General features: G+C 42.0%; 1 protein-coding gene across 4 annotated transcripts in view; it reads right to left on the bottom strand.

Moving 5' to 3' along the window:
• The window catches only part of PACRG (parkin coregulated), a 592113-nt gene that overhangs the window by 439501 nt on the left and 132262 nt on the right, over positions 1-20350 (bottom strand). The gene's annotated exons all lie outside the window — the stretch shown is intronic.

Below are 20350 nucleotides of genomic sequence, written 5' to 3'. Positions count from 1 at the left end.
ACTCCAGCCTGGGTAACAAGAGCGAAACTCTGTCTCAAAAAAAAAAAAAAAAAAAAAAGAGAGAGAAAAAAGAATATTACTAGTAGAATGATTCTCTTCAGTGAACTCGTCATCATCATTAAGCAGTGTGCTAGTTGCTTTGTATGCATTCCCTGCATGTGAAAAATATGTCTGTGAAAATGTCCTTAAAAAATGCAGGGACATGGGGCTGGGCGCGGTGGTTCATACCTGTAATCCCAGCACTTTGGGAGGCCGAAGCGGGTGGATCAAAGATCAGGAGTTCGAGATCAGTCTGACCAACATTGTGAAACCCCATCTCTACTAGAAATACAAAATTAGCTGGGCGTGGTGGCGCGTGCCTGTAGTCCCAGATACTCGGGAGGCTGAGGCATGAAAATTACTTGAACCTGGGACGCAGAGGTGACAGGCAACCGAGATTGTGCCACTATAATCCAGTCTGCCTGGGTGACAGAGCAAGACTCTATTTAAAAAAAAAAAAAAAAAAAAAAAAAAAATGCAGGGACACATAGTAGTGAATAGAGTGACAGTCACCTGGATTTCCACGGCACCAAACCCAGAAGGGGCTCCCAGGAACGTCCCCATTCCATCTAAGTGGTCGTTCAAAGAAGACACCCAATCTCCTAGAGGCAGATCATCTTTTATTGAATATTCTAGTTCAATTAGTCTGTAATTTGCCTCCTTTTTATAAAACCATATAGACTAGAGCAATTTCTGAATAGAGCAATCAAGAAAAAATAGTGGACATTAAATAACTGCACAAAATGCTCCATGTACTGTCAAGAGGGCTCATAGTATACTTTCAGGTAAATTTTTAATTACTTGCAAATTACAATGTTTAATTAGTTTCACAGTAATAAATGTTATGGAAGAATATGCTTTGCTGAAATTGTAATTTTATTCTGCACGTGGTATTATTGATAATGAATTTATCAAGAATTAGGCTTTCCAAGCACTATTTCCAACTGTCTAGCTTTCCAACTCTGAAATCATATTAAAAATAAATCTGTAACATCTCACAAACTCCTTAGAAAACTTGTAAGGTTTTAATTTTATCATGGTAAACAAAAGGGCCCCCATAACCTGCCATGACTTTTTATAACTATAGCATTTATCTGAGCAAGGGCAAAGCACACATTCATTAGTCCCTTGCCTATCTCTTCCCCGAACACAAAAATCATGCTTTTTTTTCCTGACAATAGTCTGAATAGAAAGGTAAACATTACAAAAATTAAATCTCATAAAATAAGGATTAGCACACTCAAAACTAATAATATACCATGGGCTCCACATCTTTTTTGCTCTGATTTATTATTCCCAAATAATAAATTTCAGCCTTTTGCAGACAAGGTACTCTACTGGAATAATCTCAGAAAACATGTGCTAAGACTTTAAGACTATGTGAGATAGATGGAATCACAGTATCGAGGAATGTTCTGAGCCAGAGGGATCTTGAAGCCACCCTAGCCCAGCCCCTTCATTTTACTGATAATGAAATGCATCCGCGGTTATTTGGGGATTTGCCTTTGCTGCTGTTCAGTGGCTAACTCCCGCAACTCTTTGCCATTCTCTTCCTCTACAGTCCATAACGACCCTTGAAGGCATTGTCACCAGCAGCACAGAAGCCTCACTGAGCAGACGATACGCATGTCATCGTGCTTCTGTGTGAGGACAAGTGTGATGTAATGAGGAGTAATTAAAGGTACCTGCCAGTGTCACTTAGGACCTCTCTGGAATGCCGTCCTGTGTCAGCAGTCCTAGAACAGGTCTCAGGGGAATTTGGTTTTGGGTTCTAGCTCAGAGTTCAAAGAGCCTGTGTTCTTCTTTGGTAGGATTCAGCGTTGGTTTGTGATTGTGTAAAAACCCCAAAGAATTCCCCATCTACAGGAGAAACAGGGCACCCCCTGGCAGACCCTGTGTGTGTGCGTGGCGAAGGAGTTGCGTATTCCTGTAGCAGGAAGCAGGTGATGAGCCAGGGAGGAGGCCATGCTCTGCCAGCCCGGGTTGTGCCCTAGGCTGTGAGTAGGGCTCTCACCTGCATGGGGTGGGGCTGGAAGAAACGGCTGATGCCACAGCAAGGGGTCCTCTCCAGGCAGTCAGACAAAGAGTCCCCATCTTTTGTTCCTCAGGGGAGAGCCACACCCAAGGGGGAATGACTGCTGACCCCACATCTCACCACTGTGCTGCAGTGGCTGGCCTGCCATGGCTCTGGGTCTACCCAGCACCAGGGGAAGCACCACCAGGGGAAGGGCTGTCCTCACAACAATCTAAAAGATGTAATTATGTCCCTTAGGTAGGTCTTGTTCCATTTTAAAGAGACAAAACTGAGGTCAAAAAGGCTGATGGTCACTCCACTAATAGGGGAAAAAAAGCAGGATTTAAAACCAGGACTGTCCAACTTGAAAGCCCATTTGCCTTTCTGGGTGGCGTACACCCTGGTATCCTATCCCATTCACCAAGGCCAGGTGCAAAGATATCTCTGTCGCCTGTTCAAAGGTGCCTGAAAACCCTTTGAAACAAACCTCATTGTATTGAGAGAGCCAGCAAAGGGTCTAGAATAAGAAAAGTCACCTTGAAGGCTAAATGGCACCTGCAATACGAAGCTAAGCTTTATTCTCTCCATTTTATTGATGAGAATAGTGAGGCTCTGAAAGTTCTGAGAACTGTCCGACAGCCAACAGCAAAGTAATGGGTTATACAGAAACGAATTAAACCAACGTCGGCCTGGCTCCAGACCAGGTTCTTTCCCTCTACGTCGCTGCCTTCTAGGACGAGGGCTCCTTAGAGAACCCTCTTCTCTTGCTGCACTAAACTGGGCCTGTTCTGACTAGGAGATGTTCCCAGGACCCTAGAGGGTTGCCACCTGGTTCATCAAGGTGTGCCTGTGTCACAGGGAGAAAATATTATTTTAAAATCTCAATCCGATTTGGGCCAGTTGTTGGAGGAGAACTGCATTTCTCTTGTGGATAGTTCTTTCTGTTTGGAAAATACCTCAATGTGCATTTTAATAAGGCAAAGATGGCGGGCCTTTTGAATAGTCTGGGAGGGGAGAGAGGAGAGTCCCCAAGCCCTGCATAATAAAGAGGAGGCTGAAGCGGGTTCCGAGGTAGGGACCCTGAAGGAGAAGCCAGCACATCCCTGCAGGAAGCCAGGGTGCAGGGAACGAAGACCACTGTGCTTGCCACAGTGATGTCCAAGAATTCTCACATCTGTTCCCAGAACTGTGGAGGCAGAAATGGCAACAGGGATGGAGAGTTATCCAAGAAGGTTCCACAGCAAGAGTTTAGAGTCAAGTCAAAATTGGAATAAAACAAAACCCCAAATAACAGAACACAAGGTAGGGTCCTGAGGCTTCTCAGGAAGGATGAGTTCCAGCTGTTTTTCTTTTTTAATTTGAGATGGAGTCTTGCTCTGTTGCCAAGGCTGGAGTGCAATGGTGCGATGTAGCTCACCTCAACCTCCACCTCCTGGGTTGAAGTGATTCTCCTGTCTCAGCCTCCCGAGTAGCTGGATTACAGGTGTGCACCACTACATCCAGTTAGTTTTGTATTTTTAGTATAGATGGGGTTTCTCCATGTTGGTCAAGCTGGTCTTGAACTCCCGACATCTGGTGATCCGCCCGCCTCCACCTCCCAAAGTGCTGGGATTAGAGGCACGAGCCACGGCACCCGGCCCTCAGGCTGTTTTAATTGGGTGCCAAGGTCAGTGGGCTAGAGGACTGGGGAGCATTCAGGTAACACTTGTCAGGGACAATAGCACATTTGGTACTGAGCCACTGGCAAAGGTAACTTCACAGTGGAAGCAGGACAAGGAGATGAGACTTATTGCCCAGTCTTTCCCCCTGTGGACCCTTGTTATCAGCTAAGCATCATTTATATTTATTATTTACCATGCAACATATATTTATCCATGCCTATCATGGACAAACCCTGAGACAAAGAAGCACAGAGGAAGCACCCCTTGAGTTCAGTCGAGAGAAATGCTTGGCTTTCCTGAGGCATGGACTGACTACCTTTAATCAAACATGCACAGTGGAGCTTGTCCAGTTTCCTGTCATGAACGGCTCTGGTATCTTGGTTCGGCTGGGTGCAAGTTGCTTTTCTTAGCATGACTCCTCTGATAGAATTCTCTTTGTCCACTCTGCTTTCTTTGCTGTTTACCTTTTATTGTAGCTGTGCCTTTTAAGTTCCCTCAAACTGTTTCTAGAAGTGGGAAGGTCAGGAACTAGTTGAAATAGGGGAATTGGAACTCAGCATTCTAGTTTAGAGACTTCTTCTGTGTATTTGGTAAACCTCTCCTGAAATGAACATGGAATAATGGAGTATCTGAAGTTGCAAATTCTGAAGCACAGAGAAAGGAAGAAGTGATAGCAAAAGACCGAGGTCTATGGCTGGCAGGGTTTCTGTGTCAGGAAGGGTAGTACCCGGCACGTCGGTGTTGCCACGCTTTATCCATAAATGCTACAATAAAGAGTGACTGGAGAAGAGTGGGGTTGGTTGCAAAGCTCTCAAAGACTTGTTTTTAGAAGATTTCTGGAAAAGAGATGGGTGACCACAGGGCTGAGGGGAGATTAGTTGGTAAAGACTGGAAGGGCGGGACTCTATACGCCGCATTCAATAAGTGTGTAGTTTCCCTTAAAATTATTTTAAATGAGCAGTTTCTCTCATCAAAAGTATCACCCCTATTTTTCTCCCAGAAGTATTTTTCATCTATCACTCATGCATTTGTTAATCCATTTGATTAATTACAATGTTCCAGTAAAAATGAGTCTGGGTTCATTTAATTTCTTGGTTTTCAGAGTGATAACTAGGAAATCAATTCTGCTTCAATCTTTCATTGCTGAAGATATTCTCAATATCTATTAGCTTAGTTTTTCACCCTAGCAAATAACATATTTAATATTTCTGTAGTATTTCTTTCATGCATCAGAAAACACTGATATCTCTGATTCATCATTTTAAATAAATCATAACTATGTAGGTTTGTAATGTGAACACATAGCTAGCTATTTATTGACCCTAGAACTAACCTTGAAGGCTGATTTTTAAAACAAATCTTTGCTATCTTGTTTGTTTTCCAGTGATTTCAAGCTCTCAAAGTAGAGCAAAAAGAAAAAAAACCTAGTTAATTAAAGGTTCTATTTAGCTATGTTCCAGTTAATTTGAGCCTTTCTGAATGCTAATTGCATGAGGCAAGTTAAATTTATTCTGGAGAAGATAAGTCTTTTGTAAAATAAATTCAAGGAGTTCTTAGTTTTCAAGAAGTATAAAGTAGACTTTTAAATAATTTAAGTTATATGTGATGTTCTTAAACATTTTCAGGATCATACGGCAGAGTTTAGTGGAATTATAAATCTGAATAGCTACAGTCTAAGCTTTTTAAAATCTTCCTTGGAAAGTTTAAAATGAATCAATATAGTTGAAATTTAATATATACATTAAAAGGAATCCTGTTTCAATGTGAAGCACTCAGATTAATCTGCAATAAGAAGGCTTACTGTAAATTACATTAACATGCTGTATCCCTGTATCCAAAACTGTAGGTAACAGAGCAAGGCTATCATATTTAGTGGAAATATATCATTTTCTCAATATACTCGTGTACATTAATAATTAAACTTCTTAATTTTGTGGGAGCCAAGGCGGATTGCATATGTAGCCCACAATTTTATATCTCAAATAGCATTCAGACCAGAGCAGCTGTGAGGTCTTAAATAACCAGTATATGTCAATTATTGGTGAGAGCTGCAGTCCAGAGCAAGAATTTGGCCGTTTTCCTAGGTTTCTTGAGGTTTTATACTGTCCTAGAGGGAGTATATTACACATGTTCACAAATGTTCAGTTAACATTTAGTAATTGGTAAAAGATTCACTCGAGGTTCTGCAAACTCGGAACAGCTATAGATCATTCTCCTAACAATTACTATGTAAGTCTAAAGGCATTTCTACCCAATTCTTTGGTTAAAAGAATATTCTTTGGACAGGAAATGAAACAAAACATAATAGCACATACTTTATAGATCAGTTTTAGGAGAACAATAAAATAATATATGAAACTTGCCCACAACAAACATCTAGTATATGTAGTCAGTATCAGCAGAGGTGTAGGAGTAATCAGAGGCAGAGAAGTCTCCTCTCTACAATGAAGTCTTCCCCAGAAATGATTTTCCAACCAACTAAAGTATTCTTGGGCTTAAATGCCAACACTTGTAGAGACTGAAAGTTTTCTTTAGTGAAAATTAAATATTCTAAAATAGATACAAAACAGTTCATCTAAACGTGAAAGCAAGGGCTTAGAACAAAAGGAAGCATTTTGAGGTTTTCAGAATCTTGAGTCCCTTTTCTCATGAAGATTGATGGATGGACAAATAGGCAGAAAGAACATCTGTCCTCACTCTGGTTTTACATCTGTTTGCCTATCATTAAACTCCTAGGATTAACAGGATGCTAGGTGCTACGTATGAGCACCCAGACTAAGGCCTGGCACATGGGCGGTCATCAAGCACATACGGAATGAGTAGGTCTGTATTTGTTTATCCTCGAGTTATTTTTCCAGCGCTACTCTGTGGCTATAATAAAATAATTTTAAAGAATATTTTCCATGTCAAATTATGATATTATGGACATGAAGCCTCAAACTATGGATAACTGGCAGTCAGAAATTTTGAAATATAAATATTTCTATTCAAGCAGCATGGGTAAGGACAATAAAATGTCAACAGGGACCACACCACACAGTTTAGAGGGAGAAGAGCTTGAAAAGGTAATTACTGGATGGTGAGATTTAGAAATAATTAGACTGTCACTGGGATTCAGTGAGTAGAGGATTTCTGTGTCTTCCCATAAAACTGAGAGGATGGAAAGTTCCTTGGCTCCGTAGAGAAAATAGATGCATCAAAGGACATATTAGAAAGGAAAGAGTGCAGGAAGCAAAGAAGGAGAAAAAGCAATGGAAGGCCTCAAAATAATGATCACGTAGAGTAAAAAATATAAAAGAAAATGAAGCAGAAAGGTAAAAGTATTTGAAATGAAAGAATTTTGTAACATTAAATAGGTAGGAATGAGAGCATAACAATTTATTCAGACCTATATTCAAATCTTGGCTTTATCTGTTTATTACCTCTGTGACCTTAGGCAAATTAAGTAATCTCTCTGAGTCTATAGTTCCTTACTTATTAAATAACACACACATACGACATTGAAGTTTTAAGGATTGAATGAAATAACGACATGAAAGTAGCCTGCTGCGCCACAGCATCGATGTTCTGTAAATGTGAACCTTTTGCTCGTTGCACAAGCGTGGTTTTGAGTTTAAACCTGGGTTACCCCACCGCTCAGTTGTACCCAGCCTGTGGCTCAGTGTCCACTACGCAGCGCCATCCTCTTTTGTTTGGTTGTAAAGGAGACAAGTTTACTTTTTAGGGAAGAAAAATAGATGCATTTTGCCCACATGTTCTCCAACACTCTTACAAATAGTAACAAGGTGTTCTGAAATATACCAGTGACAACCTAAGGCTTGCATTCTCTTCAAAGCTCAGCACTGCTGATGGTGTTACACGTCACTCACTGTGCTAGAGGGACTCGAAACTTTTCTAGCCCAACTCTCTGGTTTTACAAATGGGGGAAACCAAGACCCAGGTAAGTGATGTTTATGCATGTAGTAATTTGATGACGTGCTCAACAAATCCCAGTTGAGCACATGCCCCCCAGGAGGCACGGTCCTAAACAAGAATGCAGGCGGACAGCTAAAGCCCAGGGCCCACCTTCAGGGCCTGCGGATGTCACAGGTGCGGGGCCCTGGAGTGGGCTGGGGCCCAGGCTTTTTCCACCGTGTACTGAGTAGATTCTGGATGTGTTTAAGCCTGTTTTTACTTACGACATAGACTTGGGATAAACAGGACAAACATGGGCCCCAAATTTCCTGTTAATCACTGATCTGCTGAGAGTACCAAGAGTCAACGATTTCACATTAATTTCCAAGCAAAATCTAACCCAGGCAAAAAGGCATAGAGGCCTCTGCAGGGCCTGATTCGAGAGGAGACCAGCTCTGAAGCTCACACCAGCCAGTCTGCACAAGCAGCAGAGAGAAATGCCTTGCAGCCTGGGATGCGATGACACTTCCCCAAAGTGGCTCTCTTCATCGCAGCACGTGCTTTGTGTGTCTTACTCTAGGGTTTACAGCTTTGCTTTATTGATGAAGGTTGAGAAATGTACCTCAAAGCAGACAAACAAGCTTTTCCATTTATATGGAGTGACTTCCTGCGCTAGTCCTGGATCTTTGCTCTTTGAGTCCGGAATACGTGGACACTCCCAGTTTATAAAGACGGCTCTGTGGCCACCTTGACATGGCACATTAACATGAAATTCTGCTTCCAGTACAACTTAGATGTTACGGGGACTTGCAGCCTTTCTTGCATGCCTAGCTCCAACTGTTTCTTCCTAAACACCTCCCCGTTGCCTTTTCAGGCATCTCCTTCCTCCTGTTGTATAAAGTATTGAGGGAGTAAACAAAGACACTTCTCCTCTCCCCCACCACAGAGGACACAGGGGTTCTCAAGAGGTTCAGCCAGCGCTGCCCTCTCACTTCCCAATATAATGACACGACTGGAGCTTTGCCTGTCTTTCTCCTTCACTCCTATAATCCTGAGTCTCGTGAAAGTTGGTACAAGGGAGAAAAATGGAGTTCGTTCCCAAGATCCTCTTGGGCTACCTGAATCCCGCCGCCTTTTATTTTTGAGATGGAGTCTCATTCTGTCACTGGGCTGGAGTACAGTGGCATAATCTCGGCTCACTGCAATCTCCACCTTCCGCGTTCAAGTGATTCTCTTGCCTCAGCCTCCCGAGCAGCTGGGATTACAAGCACACACCATTACACCCAGCTAATTTTTGTATTTTTAGTAGAGACGGGGTTTCACTATGTTGGCCAGGATGGTCTTGATCTTCTGTCCTCATGACCCACCTGCCTCGGCCTCCCAAAGTGCTGGGATTACAGGCGTGAGCCAACATGCCCAGCCCCACCTTCTAAATCTTGAAATACCTACCAAACTTTTGAGCCACCTCCTCAATCCACTGAGTACCCCAGCTTCTTTCCAACCAATGTGGTCAAGCAAGACAGAGAAGGGTTCTGTCGCATAAAACCAGTATCACAGCTGATACAGAAAGTCAAGACCCTAGCAGATACAGAAATACTGAAACCTTAGCACATACAGAAATACTGAGACCCTAGCAGATACAGAATACCCAGGCCCTAGCAGATACAGAAATATCCAGACCCTGGCAGATACAGAAATATCCAGACCCTGGCAGATGCAGAAATATCCAGACCCTGGCAGATACAGAAATACCCAGACCCTGGCGGATACAGAAATACCCAGATCCTAACATAAACAGAAATACCCAGACCCTGGCAGATACAGAAATACTCAGACCCTGGCAGATACAGAAATACCCAGACCCTGGAGGATACAGAAATACCCAGACCCTAATGGAAACAGAAATACCCAGACCCTGGCAGATACAGAAATAGCCAGACCCTGGCAGATACAGAAATACCCAGACCCTGGCAGATACAGAAATACCCCTCTGTGCAGACTCCCACAGCAGTATGTCAGTGTGACAGGTCATAACCTATGAACCAATATAAGAGGAACTTTAGAGAGCTTTGCAACAGAGATCTAAAGTGATTTCACCAACAATTACTATGAGCAAATCTTTAAGAGATTCAATAAGAGATTTATCCAACAGTTAAGCACCCAGGACTTTCTGCCAGCACCTCTGCATCTCCACAATGCGAAGGAAATAGGTGCCAATAATGGGCGGCAGGTGGGGAGGGGGATGGATGTGGGTTTTGCTCGGAGCTTCCACGTTCCCTCTGTGGGGAGGGGGTGGATGTGGGTTTTGCTCGGAGCGTCCACGTTCCCTCTGTGGGGAGGGGGTGGATGTGGGTTTTGCTCGGAGCGTCCACGTTCCCTCTGTGGGGAGGGGGTGGATGTGGGTTTTGCTCGGAGCGTCCACGTTCCCTCTGTGGGGAGGGGGTGGATGTGGGTTTTGCTCGGAGCTTCCACGTTCCCTCTGTGGGGAGGGGGTGGATGTGGGTTTTGCTCGGAGCGTCCACGTTCCCTCTGTGGGGAGGGGGTGGATGTGGGTTTTGCTCGGAGCGTCCACGTTCCCTCTGTGGGGAGGGGGTGGATGTGGGTTTTGCTTGGAGCGTCCACGTTCCCTCTGTGGGGCTCCTTGCATTCACAGCTTCACTCAGGGCTTCAGCTGCTTTGACACCTGCCGTACTTTTCTTGCAGTTTTTTAATTTTGGACGTTAAAGGAAGCAATAAAAAAATTGAGGAATATAAAAGACATTGTAAGTGTACCTGTTATTGCTATGCTAACAGATCCTGAATCAAAGATGCCATATTTTGATTACTTAAATTTTATTGTATTCCCATTCTTAGAAAATTGGCAATCTTAATATTGTTAACTTTTTCTGAGGCTTGCCTGTGAGTGAAAACTGAAAACATATATTAGGCAATTGTATAAGACATCAGACCAATGGCACATTAATTTTATTAAATGGTTACCAAGAAATTCTTTTAACCCTCTCAGGTTCTACACTTTGAGCTGATTTAATCTACAGAATGCTTTGCATGTATATGAAGTTATATATTTAAATGTTCTTTGCTGCCAGCTGTGAAGGCCATAAATATTCTTCTTGCAAACAAGAAGTGCACAGCCTTCATGGAAGCAGTTTGCCTCCTTGTCCACTGTTTTTCTCCCTGATAGGCCTTGACAGCTGATTTACAGGAAGGGGCCTCACCTTATCTGCATCTGTATTGATGTGTTTGGTGAGGCTTAATTTTAACCAGGGAAAAAACGGACTTTACTCATTCTCTCAGGCAACTACCTGAATTCATCAGGTTTTTAAACCATCTTCCCTTATACTCAAAAAGGAAATTCTTTAAAGGCAGTACCAATACAAGGCCAGAGTAATTACTCACTCGGAGCCTCTGTAACTTGCTTAGGGAAAATAATCATGGCTTTCTCTTCCACGACATACAGCAAAGCATTTCCAATGTAATCCTTTGATAAAAATTTACAAATTAGCAACAATATATTGACCAATCAGGAATTTGAGAGAAACCATTCAATATTAAATCTCAACTTATTAAAGCAAAGGCTTTATCCTGTCAAATCCTAGAAAATCTATATAATAAAATAATAGCCATAATGATTTTAACTACACACATTGCAGACCAAAGACTCCAGACCGCTCGCTAAATAGAAACAGGAATAATTCAACATGGCGAGTGGGACTCAAGTTTACTTTGCTCTTAGGCCACCAAGTTGGCATGTTCTGCCAGACAGCTCATTTCTGAAGAATTAAAACAAGACTCTAAAACTCCTGTTTTTCTGCACCATTTTTATCTGTCTTCAGTATATATAAAATCCATTTGGTGAAAACTACGAGAAGAGGCCTTTGAACTTTAAATTACTCAATTTTAGAGAAATGAAATACACAACTGCACAGATACATAGGTTGTGGAATTATTTCTTCCCTTGTTACAAGAATGTTTTCTTCAGTGATCCTCCTAGGAAAACTAATAACTTTAATATTTGTTTCCCTTTATGGATGATGTAAATTCGTTAAAATAAAAAAGATCTATATAAAAACTGGTCTTTTTGTGTGTCTTCCTTCTCTCCCCTCCCCCACCCCCGCTTCCCTGCTATACCCATTTTTTTTAGAAAGTATAACAGTCAAAGTTGTAAAATCCATTACTCTTGTAGGGGAGGAAAAAATAATACCTTTTCCTCACCAACTACAAGAGTCATGGCTGAGACTTCTGTAAGAGAAGGTGGATTCACAAGGACAAAGCATAACAAATGTGTATAACAAAAGTTTTCTGTGATACAGCAAGGTGCCTTCTGAAATGAAGACCCAAAGATCCAGGACAAACTACGTAATTTTTTGAGTAGAAGTTCCAGGAACAATGTATGTTGTACAGAAATGTGACTGGACGAAAAGGGGGTATGACTAATGCACTAAACTGGGGGACTCTGCAAGGCCTGTTTGTTTAGCTTCTTCTTGGCCCTTCTGTGCAGAGCAGGTCACCCATCACTTGAGGGTCTGCAGGGCAGAAAGGAGAAGGTCAGAAAGTGACCTTTCTAGCTTTCATGGTCTGCTTTGGCAAGGACAAATTTTGTTTTTTATGAACCTTCCTGAGGGAGAAAGGAAGGTGGAGAAAAGGAGGGAGGGAGAAGGTGAGAGAGTGACCTCCGAGGTGCTGTATTGTGGGGTAGGGTGTTCCGAGCCCTGATACTCCTCAGTCAAATGTGTGCTGAGTTGAATTTCTAGCCATGCTAATTCAATTAGGAAAAGGTAGTTCCTTCGGGTTCATATATAAAAACCAAATAAGTTAAAAATAACAAAACTTCTCAGATAGTTGGGGAGATTTCATTCTTTTAGACATTTAAAAGCAATTGAAGATTGATGCATTTAAAGCAATGATTAGATGTTTTTATTGCTGTGCACTTCCTGCAACAACTCTGCCCATTTATTAGTCTATTTTTAGGTGAGAGAACAAGGTACAAAAATGGCAAACAGGAAAACAGACAAGCGAAACTTCAAACATCTGCTAAAAAAAAATGATACAGAGGCATAAGTTCCTTTGTCATAATTGTGCCTTCATGGAGGTCTCCAATTATTTAAAATAGAATATTTTTTAGGCTCAGCGCATGATACCCCAAAATATAGCACCTTTGTGTACCATTTTAAGCTCAAGAATATTGAAAATGCCGCAGAAGCAGGAGGGTCTCTGTGACCTTCTCCTGTCTTCTGTCTTCTGAAGCAGGCCACGGAAACGAGAATTCCCTCCCCTACCTCTTTCCTGAAGCAGGCCATGACACCAGGGGAGGTCACTCTCTGACTTCCTCCCTCACTTCTTCCCTGAAGACCTCATGTGACAGGAGTCCTGCCCTGTACCAGGACGGAAGGAATGTCACTCAGTAACATGAAGACGAACCTGGGCAATCATGTCTCCTTGAGATCCCCCCAGTTTGTCCTGATCAGATCATGCCATTTCACCCTCCAATCATACTTCTGCATGCCTGTCCATAAAAGTGCACGTCTCTGTTTCTTTGGGTCTTCATTTCTGAAGGCTTCATGTCAGATAAAACCTCTATTAAATAAATGTGTTGTTTTTCTCTTGTTACTCTGTCTTTTGCTCTGGAGGGTCTCAGCCATGAATACCTTGTGATAGGTAAGGAAAACAGATTGCTTTTTCTCCCCTATAATATAGTGATATGGTTTGGCTTTGTGTCCCCACTCAAATCTCATCTTGAATTGTAATATCCAAAGGAGGACCTGGTGGGAGGTGACTGAATCATAGGGGTGGTTCCCCCATGCTGTTCTCATAATAGTGAGTGAGTTCTCATGAGATCTGATGGTTTAAAAGTGTGGCACTTCCACCTTCTCTGTCACTCTCCTGCCGCCATGGAACATGTGCCTTGCTTCCTCTTTACCTATGATTGTAAGGTTCCTGAGGCCTCCCCAGCCATGTGGAACTGTGAGTAAATTAAATCTCTTTTGTTTATAAATTATACAGTCTCTGGTAGTTCTGTATAGCAGTGTGAAAACAGACTAATTCATATAGTTACACATTATTCAAAGACTAAACACAACATTCACCAAATATTCAAGAGTCAATAGATGTCAGCACAAGGAGGGTACCAATATGGTTACTAAATTAACAGTTAATGTTTTACGGTAACTTTTCATAAAACATTTTCATGTCAGGTAACAACAAGAATGTACACACATTTATTTTTAAAAGGCTTCTGTCAAGTTGAATTAAAAGCAGGTTACAACATGATTGGCAGAACTAAGAAGACTTTGAAGCAGGTAACACAGTTGCATTTGAGTGTGGGCAACCAGAACTTATTTTATATCTTAGATCTAGTTTATTAAAGAGAACTTACATTAAAAAAAAAAAACAGAGCAAACGAATCATCTGGAGAATTCAGAGCTAAAGTGATTAATTAGACCTTATTTTGTCTTGAACAGATTTACTAAGCATTTTTCAAATAGCCACATTGTTTGTAATTACCAAAATCACACCTCCATTGGCCAGCCTGAGTTACTTCATGCACGAATGACAATCTGATGGAACACTCTTGTTAGGGTTTCATTCTTCATTGTAATTAGCCATAATCATAGCCTTCCTGGGTGCATGAGAATGTGCAAGCCACTATTCACAACCCCAACCCATTTGAATATGAATCTTCTCAGTAAGGAGCAATAAAATAGGAGAAACAAAGCAGTTTCTCTAGGGAATTTTGTAAAGCATCTCTACCCTAATTCTGCCTCCCTTCAAAATGTTCCCTCTCCAGTATCTGGACTCTATTTGCTAAAACAAGGGTGGCTTAATGAGGACAATGGCTTATTATTTCTTAAGTGACACAGGAGGGCCCAAGTATTACAGGCTTAGTTCTTTCAGTCTTTGCCAAGGACACAAGGAACAAAAGAACAAGCAACTGTGTGTGGAAAAGAGAACTCGGACTGGGCTATATTCTGTGAACTCTCAGAGCAAGATGGGGGCCTTTGCTATTCTGGAGCTCAAAGGCTGTTGCTTGCTTTCTTTCTTCTTTCCCCCCCTCTTTGCCCACCCCCCCTGCAAATGACTCAGACATTATAGAAAAAGGCTCAAAGCAGCAGGGATTGAAAACAAAGGCTTAGTGGAGGAGGGGTGACACGTCTGATCCCATCCCAAGTACATTCATAGTGAGCCACCTACTGGCAACTCGACTTTTCCTTCTGTTACTGTCTAATCACCTCACCTCTTCAGGAAAAACCTAGGTAAACACGCTGGAGTCACTCCAGATGACTTCTCAGCCAAAAATGGGAAAAACAAAATTCAGAGGAAAATAAACGTTCAGAGTAGTTGCTGCGTCTTTGGTAGAAAACTCAACCCTTCTAGCAAAACTATGGCTAAATGTCAGATGTAAAGAATTAATCAAAAGGCTGTGTCCTGCATCAAAATGTGAAAGATGATTCGAGTTAATGAAAAGAATTGACATTTGACTTATGAAGCAAAATCAACTACTCATTTAAACTAATCACATAATGTATTAAAAGTGTGGTGCTGCACTGGCTGAGGAGCTGGCACTCCTTCAAAGCCTTTACCATTTGTGTAGAGAGATTATTTTCTTAGAGATGTGCTGCTCACCGAATAAGATACTTGTTTATTTTGCTACCAGAAGATGCTCCAGGGCTGCAGGAGACTCGGGGTAATTCTCTGATCATCTCCTGGGCTCAGACCTTCATCATGTTGAAATGACTCTCCCAAGGCCACGCAGCCAGCTGAATGTATCACTGTTAATGTACCCGGGAGCAATACAATTCAGCACTTCAACTGCCATATGCCCATTGCCGTTTTAGGCCAGGTGTGGTGGCTCACGCCTGTAATCCCATCACCTTGGGAGGCTGAAGTGGGAACATTACTTGAGGCCAGAGTTCAAGACCAGACTGGGCAATATAGTAAGACCCTATCTCTACAAAAAGAATTCTTAAAAATTAGCCGGTGTGGTGGCAGTCAACTGTAGTCCCAGCTACTTGGGAGGCTGAGGTGGGAGGATCTCTTTTGATTGTAGACGTCCAAGGCTGCAGTGAGTTAAAATCGCACCCTACACTCCAGCCTGGGTGACAGAGCCAGACCAAGTCTCTAAAAATAGCAACAATAACAGCAACAAAATCAAAACTCACAGTTTTGGACCTGAACGAGGATCAGTGGCCCTCCTCATTAAGGAAGGCATGGGTGGAGATGGCCTCAGGCACTGCCTGAGAGATGAGAGGCAGAACTTGAGCCTGGGCTCCGTGAGAAGGGGGCCGTGAGTGACTAGCCACATCTGTTCATTGATGCCCAGAGAAGGCCAGTTAAATCACCTGTCTGCCCCGGAGTGTTCACTGTGCTCCAGGAACTGCTGAGTCCTATGGAGGCATCTCCAGTGGAGGAAACACGACTAAACTTCCCAGAAGCAGGGAGTTGGGGCGCTGGGAAGTTGAGGTGGGCACAAATGCCACCCGCCGGGGTGACTGCAGGTGTCTCTTCCCAGCCCCCTTGTCATAAGTTACATTCAAATTGACAGGAGAGCTGCTTCTTGGCTCTTTGCTTCTCTGGTCTCTCTATTGTTTTGTACCATACTTTGGGATTATTTTATTTTTAAAGCCATTTCAATATTTTTAAGTCCCTCACCCTGTATTTCGTCTTTCTCCATTTTTTTCTTAGAATAACAGTTTAAGACACATGCCTATGATAATTTCTTCATCAGATAATAACATATAATTTAAGATAAATTTACAATACTTACATCTCTTTGATATGCAAAAAGAAGAGCCTCTGTAAGATTAGTCATTAAACTGAAGGGGTGAAGGGCTGACAGAGGCTACTTTTCCTAAAAATTTCATCGGTGTCATAAATCACAAACAATTTTAACATGATCATTTACTGCGTTCTTATTGTAAATGAACAAAATTGTTTCAGACAGCATTTATCTGGCGGTCACATGCAACTGTAACTCCTGGGGCAAAGTCAAAACATCTTTCAATTCTACTGGTTAAACAAACACACACGCGATTTTCTTTTGTGGAACTGTGCAGGTAGAAGTCTCTGTTCCCAGCTTAATAGATCATTAGCTACCCATGGAATTCCGCAAATAAGAAATGTGTGCTTTGACCAAATTCAATCACACAAACATTATTGAATGCTTGCTATGCACAGGATACCATACACAGTTAAGAAAATAAAGATGAATACAACAAAACCATTCAATTAAAAAAAAACAGAAAGAAAATGACCTCCTTCCACCAGAATTGGCAAGTTCGTGAGAACTAAATATCTAAGGCAAATACAAAACAAAAACTGTAGTTTAAGTCAAAATAGGTGGGAGATAAATTTATAGACATACATTAGGAATATATTTCTTTCAACTGTCGACCATAAAATAGGTTAGAGTTTTTAAATGTAAATGATACTAGTGATACTAATAATAATAGTTAATATTTATACCTAGCATGGACCAAAATCTTCTAAGTTCAAGAATGTATGGTCTTATTTACTCTTCATAATAAAAAACAACCCTAGGAGGTAGACACATAGATACAGACGAGGAAACCAAGACTTAGAAAGAGGTTAAGTATTTTGCCCAAGGTTTCATAACTGGTAGTGTAACTTTTAAAAATTTTTTATTTTAGGTTTGGGGGTAGCTGTGAAGGTCTGTTACATAGATAAACACATGTCACAGGCATTCGTTGTACATACTGTTACATCACCCAGATACTAAGTTCAGTGTGCGCTGTTTTCGCCTTTGTGTTTATATGTTCTTATCATTTAGCTCACACTTATAAGTGAGAACATGGGGTATTTGGTTTTCTGTTCCTACGTTATCTGGTAGTATAGCCTTTTTTGTTTTTTTGGTTTTTTTTGAGACGGAGTTTCGCTCTTGTTACCCAGGCTGGAGTGCAATGGCGCGATCTCGGCTCACGGCAACCTCCGCCTCCTGGGTTCAGGCAATTCTCCTGCCTCAGCCTCCCGAGTAGCTGGGATTACAGGCACGCGCCACCACGCCCAGCTAATTTTTTGTATTTTTAGTAGAGACGGGGTTTCACCATGTTGACCGGGATGGTCTCGATCTCTTGACCTCGTGATCCACCCGCCTCGGCCTCCCAAAGTGCTGGGATTACAGGCGTGAGCCACCGCGCCCGGCCCTGGTAGTGTAGCTTTACGTGCATATTTCTTTCGGTCTTACTAAGGCTGTGATAAAAACAAGAAGATTGGGCACAAGGTCTGAGAACGCCACAGTTCTGTGAATAAAAAAAATGAGAAAGGATGATTCAAGGCTTATAGTAAAATATAAGGGTGGGATATCAAGAAAGCAAAACTGTATGGTAAGTCAGTCATCCAACCGGATATTGGAGGAAAAGCAAAAGACACAGAATTTTCTGCCTCATCTCCAAGGAGATCAAGCTGCTCTGGAGCAGAGATTTTCATACTGGGTACACAGAGCTCTGGCAGACAAAGGCTTTCCAAGGAGCACTCAAATGCAGATTTTAGATGATTTTAAGGGGTTCCATTTCCAGATGTGAAATTTCAGCCTACTCTTTTCTGAAATTGATCTGCTCAGGAAAGCCCCTGGTGTTCTCTTTTCTCTCCTCTCCTTTCACAATAGTTCTGCCACTTTACAAAAGAAGGAAATCTCATCCATCCCAAACCTGACAGTTCACTGTCTCTGGTTTCAAGGCCCCAGGGCACCAGGCCACAGGCTCCCTTTGAAATCATGTTGGTGACAGTGTTGAGAAGAGGAATGGCTTTGACGGCTGGGCAGCAAATCCTGTTGTAAGTCAGGCAGTTTTTAGTTTTTGGCTTTCAAGAAAATTGAAGGCAGACCCAACAGTTTATCAGTGGTGAGATCACTAAAAAGAATTATTGATTAGTGAATAGCTATGTGATTGTTGGCATATAAATCTCAGGATAAGTTCAAAGAATTGAGTCGCATTGTTAAAATTCCTTTCACTCACATCTGCTTCATTGTAACAGCTTTCTTGTGCTGACTTCTATAAAATAAAACATAGGCTCCACATTAATGCTGGACCTCATTTTATCTCTCAATAAATTAGTATTCGTCCACATGCATGGACTAATTGAAAATGAAAGCCTGGACTATCTCATTAAGAGATGAATTTCGCATAAAATGTTACTTTTATGCTTAAAAATCACCTATCAGAATTTGTAATATATCTATTGTTTTTTATGCAAGGTAAATAAATCCCTTTGTTCTCTCTACCTGCCAGGGTTCAGGACAAATTCCACAGTCCCGCAGGAGAAGGCTGGGCAGGGAGACTTGCAGGAAAAGGAGCCAGTGTGGGGCTCCCCACCCTGCAGAAGCGTGTCTCAGTCTCTCCACCTGCGCTGAGGGTCCTGCTACAGTGGGCGGCACCCTGGCCCCAGGGGTTGGGAGTGCTGGTGCCAGCTCCTTCTAGGAGTTGTCTGAGAAAGACAGACACCCAGAATTAGGGACCCTGGGCACATAGGAATATTTAAACCCCACCCTACTCTAGTCAAGCACAGTCAGTCACCAGGTCTAGGGAAGCTGATCACAGAAAACTAGATTTAATTGTAGCCCCTCTGAGAGGGAGAAGGGTCAAGCCCTGGGTTCCAGAGTCACCGTCCAGGTTTATTAGTGGACAAGCCTGCTGGTTAACAACAGGTGTTCTGAAAATTATGCATTAGTGACGTTTCTAATGACAACATTTATGCAGGATGGAGCTTTCCATCTATTCTTTCTTTCTTTCTTTCTTCCTTTTATTTTCTTCTTTCTTTTTCTTTCTTTCTTCCTTTTCTTTCTTTCTTTCATATATTTTTCACTCTTTTACATAAGATAGGTAGGTAGATAGACACCATTTCAATGTGGTGTCTATGTATAAACATACATTTTAAATATATTTAAATTCTTAAAAACTTACAGTTATGGGAAAATTTTTAATGTTTAAATTAATTTACATATTATAGAATAATCAGAATAAAAAATTACATTAGAAAACATTCTGAGAGGAGAGTGAAATGAAAATACAGTTTCAAGGGGGGAAAGAGGAACAACATAAAATTCTGTCAATTAAAAAAAGCAAATTCATGTATTTTACAAAATGACTGATGGTGGGAATCAGATCCCTGTGGTAGTAAGAACTGGCTGGATACAATTAACAGAGTGGAAAAATAGTTTTATTTTTAAATGTCAGTATTTCTATTTCACTAGAAATTACACTGCTTGCATCTATAATAAACATGACTTTTTAGACACCAAAATAAAGATTCCCTAAGAGACGACACCATGTTTCAGAATTCTTTTCGGGTACATGTGAATGAATGATTTTGAATGTCACTCCTCTAGAGAAGGGAACGTGTGTGGGAATGAAGGAGACCTCATTGTGGGGAAAGAGACAGCAGGAGCCGAGCTGGGGAAGCTATGGCCAGGGCGCAGACAGGGGGCAAGGGGACAGGAGAGCCAGGAGAGAGAGGTGGGCGTTTGTTTACCAAGTAGACCTCCCTGTGAACCGCAATCTACCAGCAGCAGCAGCAGGACACGGGTTCAGCAGGAGGCTGGCGGCAGGTGGGGCTCCGTCAGATTGCGTCCTTGTTGGGAAAAATTGAAAGGATTTTCTTCTGCTCTCACACCACCACCACCACCAGCACCACAGTCAACACAGAAGATGCTGTGGCCAAATGTGTGGGGGGATTTCCCCACTAACAGGCAAGCAATCAATTCTGCAGCAGATACCAGCTGGGTGTCCTCAGA

This window comes from Callithrix jacchus, chromosome 4 (assembly GCF_049354715.1).
Source record: "Callithrix jacchus isolate 240 chromosome 4, calJac240_pri, whole genome shotgun sequence".
Taxonomy (NCBI): Eukaryota; Metazoa; Chordata; class Mammalia; order Primates; family Cebidae; genus Callithrix; species Callithrix jacchus.
Note: the sequence above shows the minus strand (reverse complement) of the source record. Positions and strands in the feature narration are given on the sequence as shown.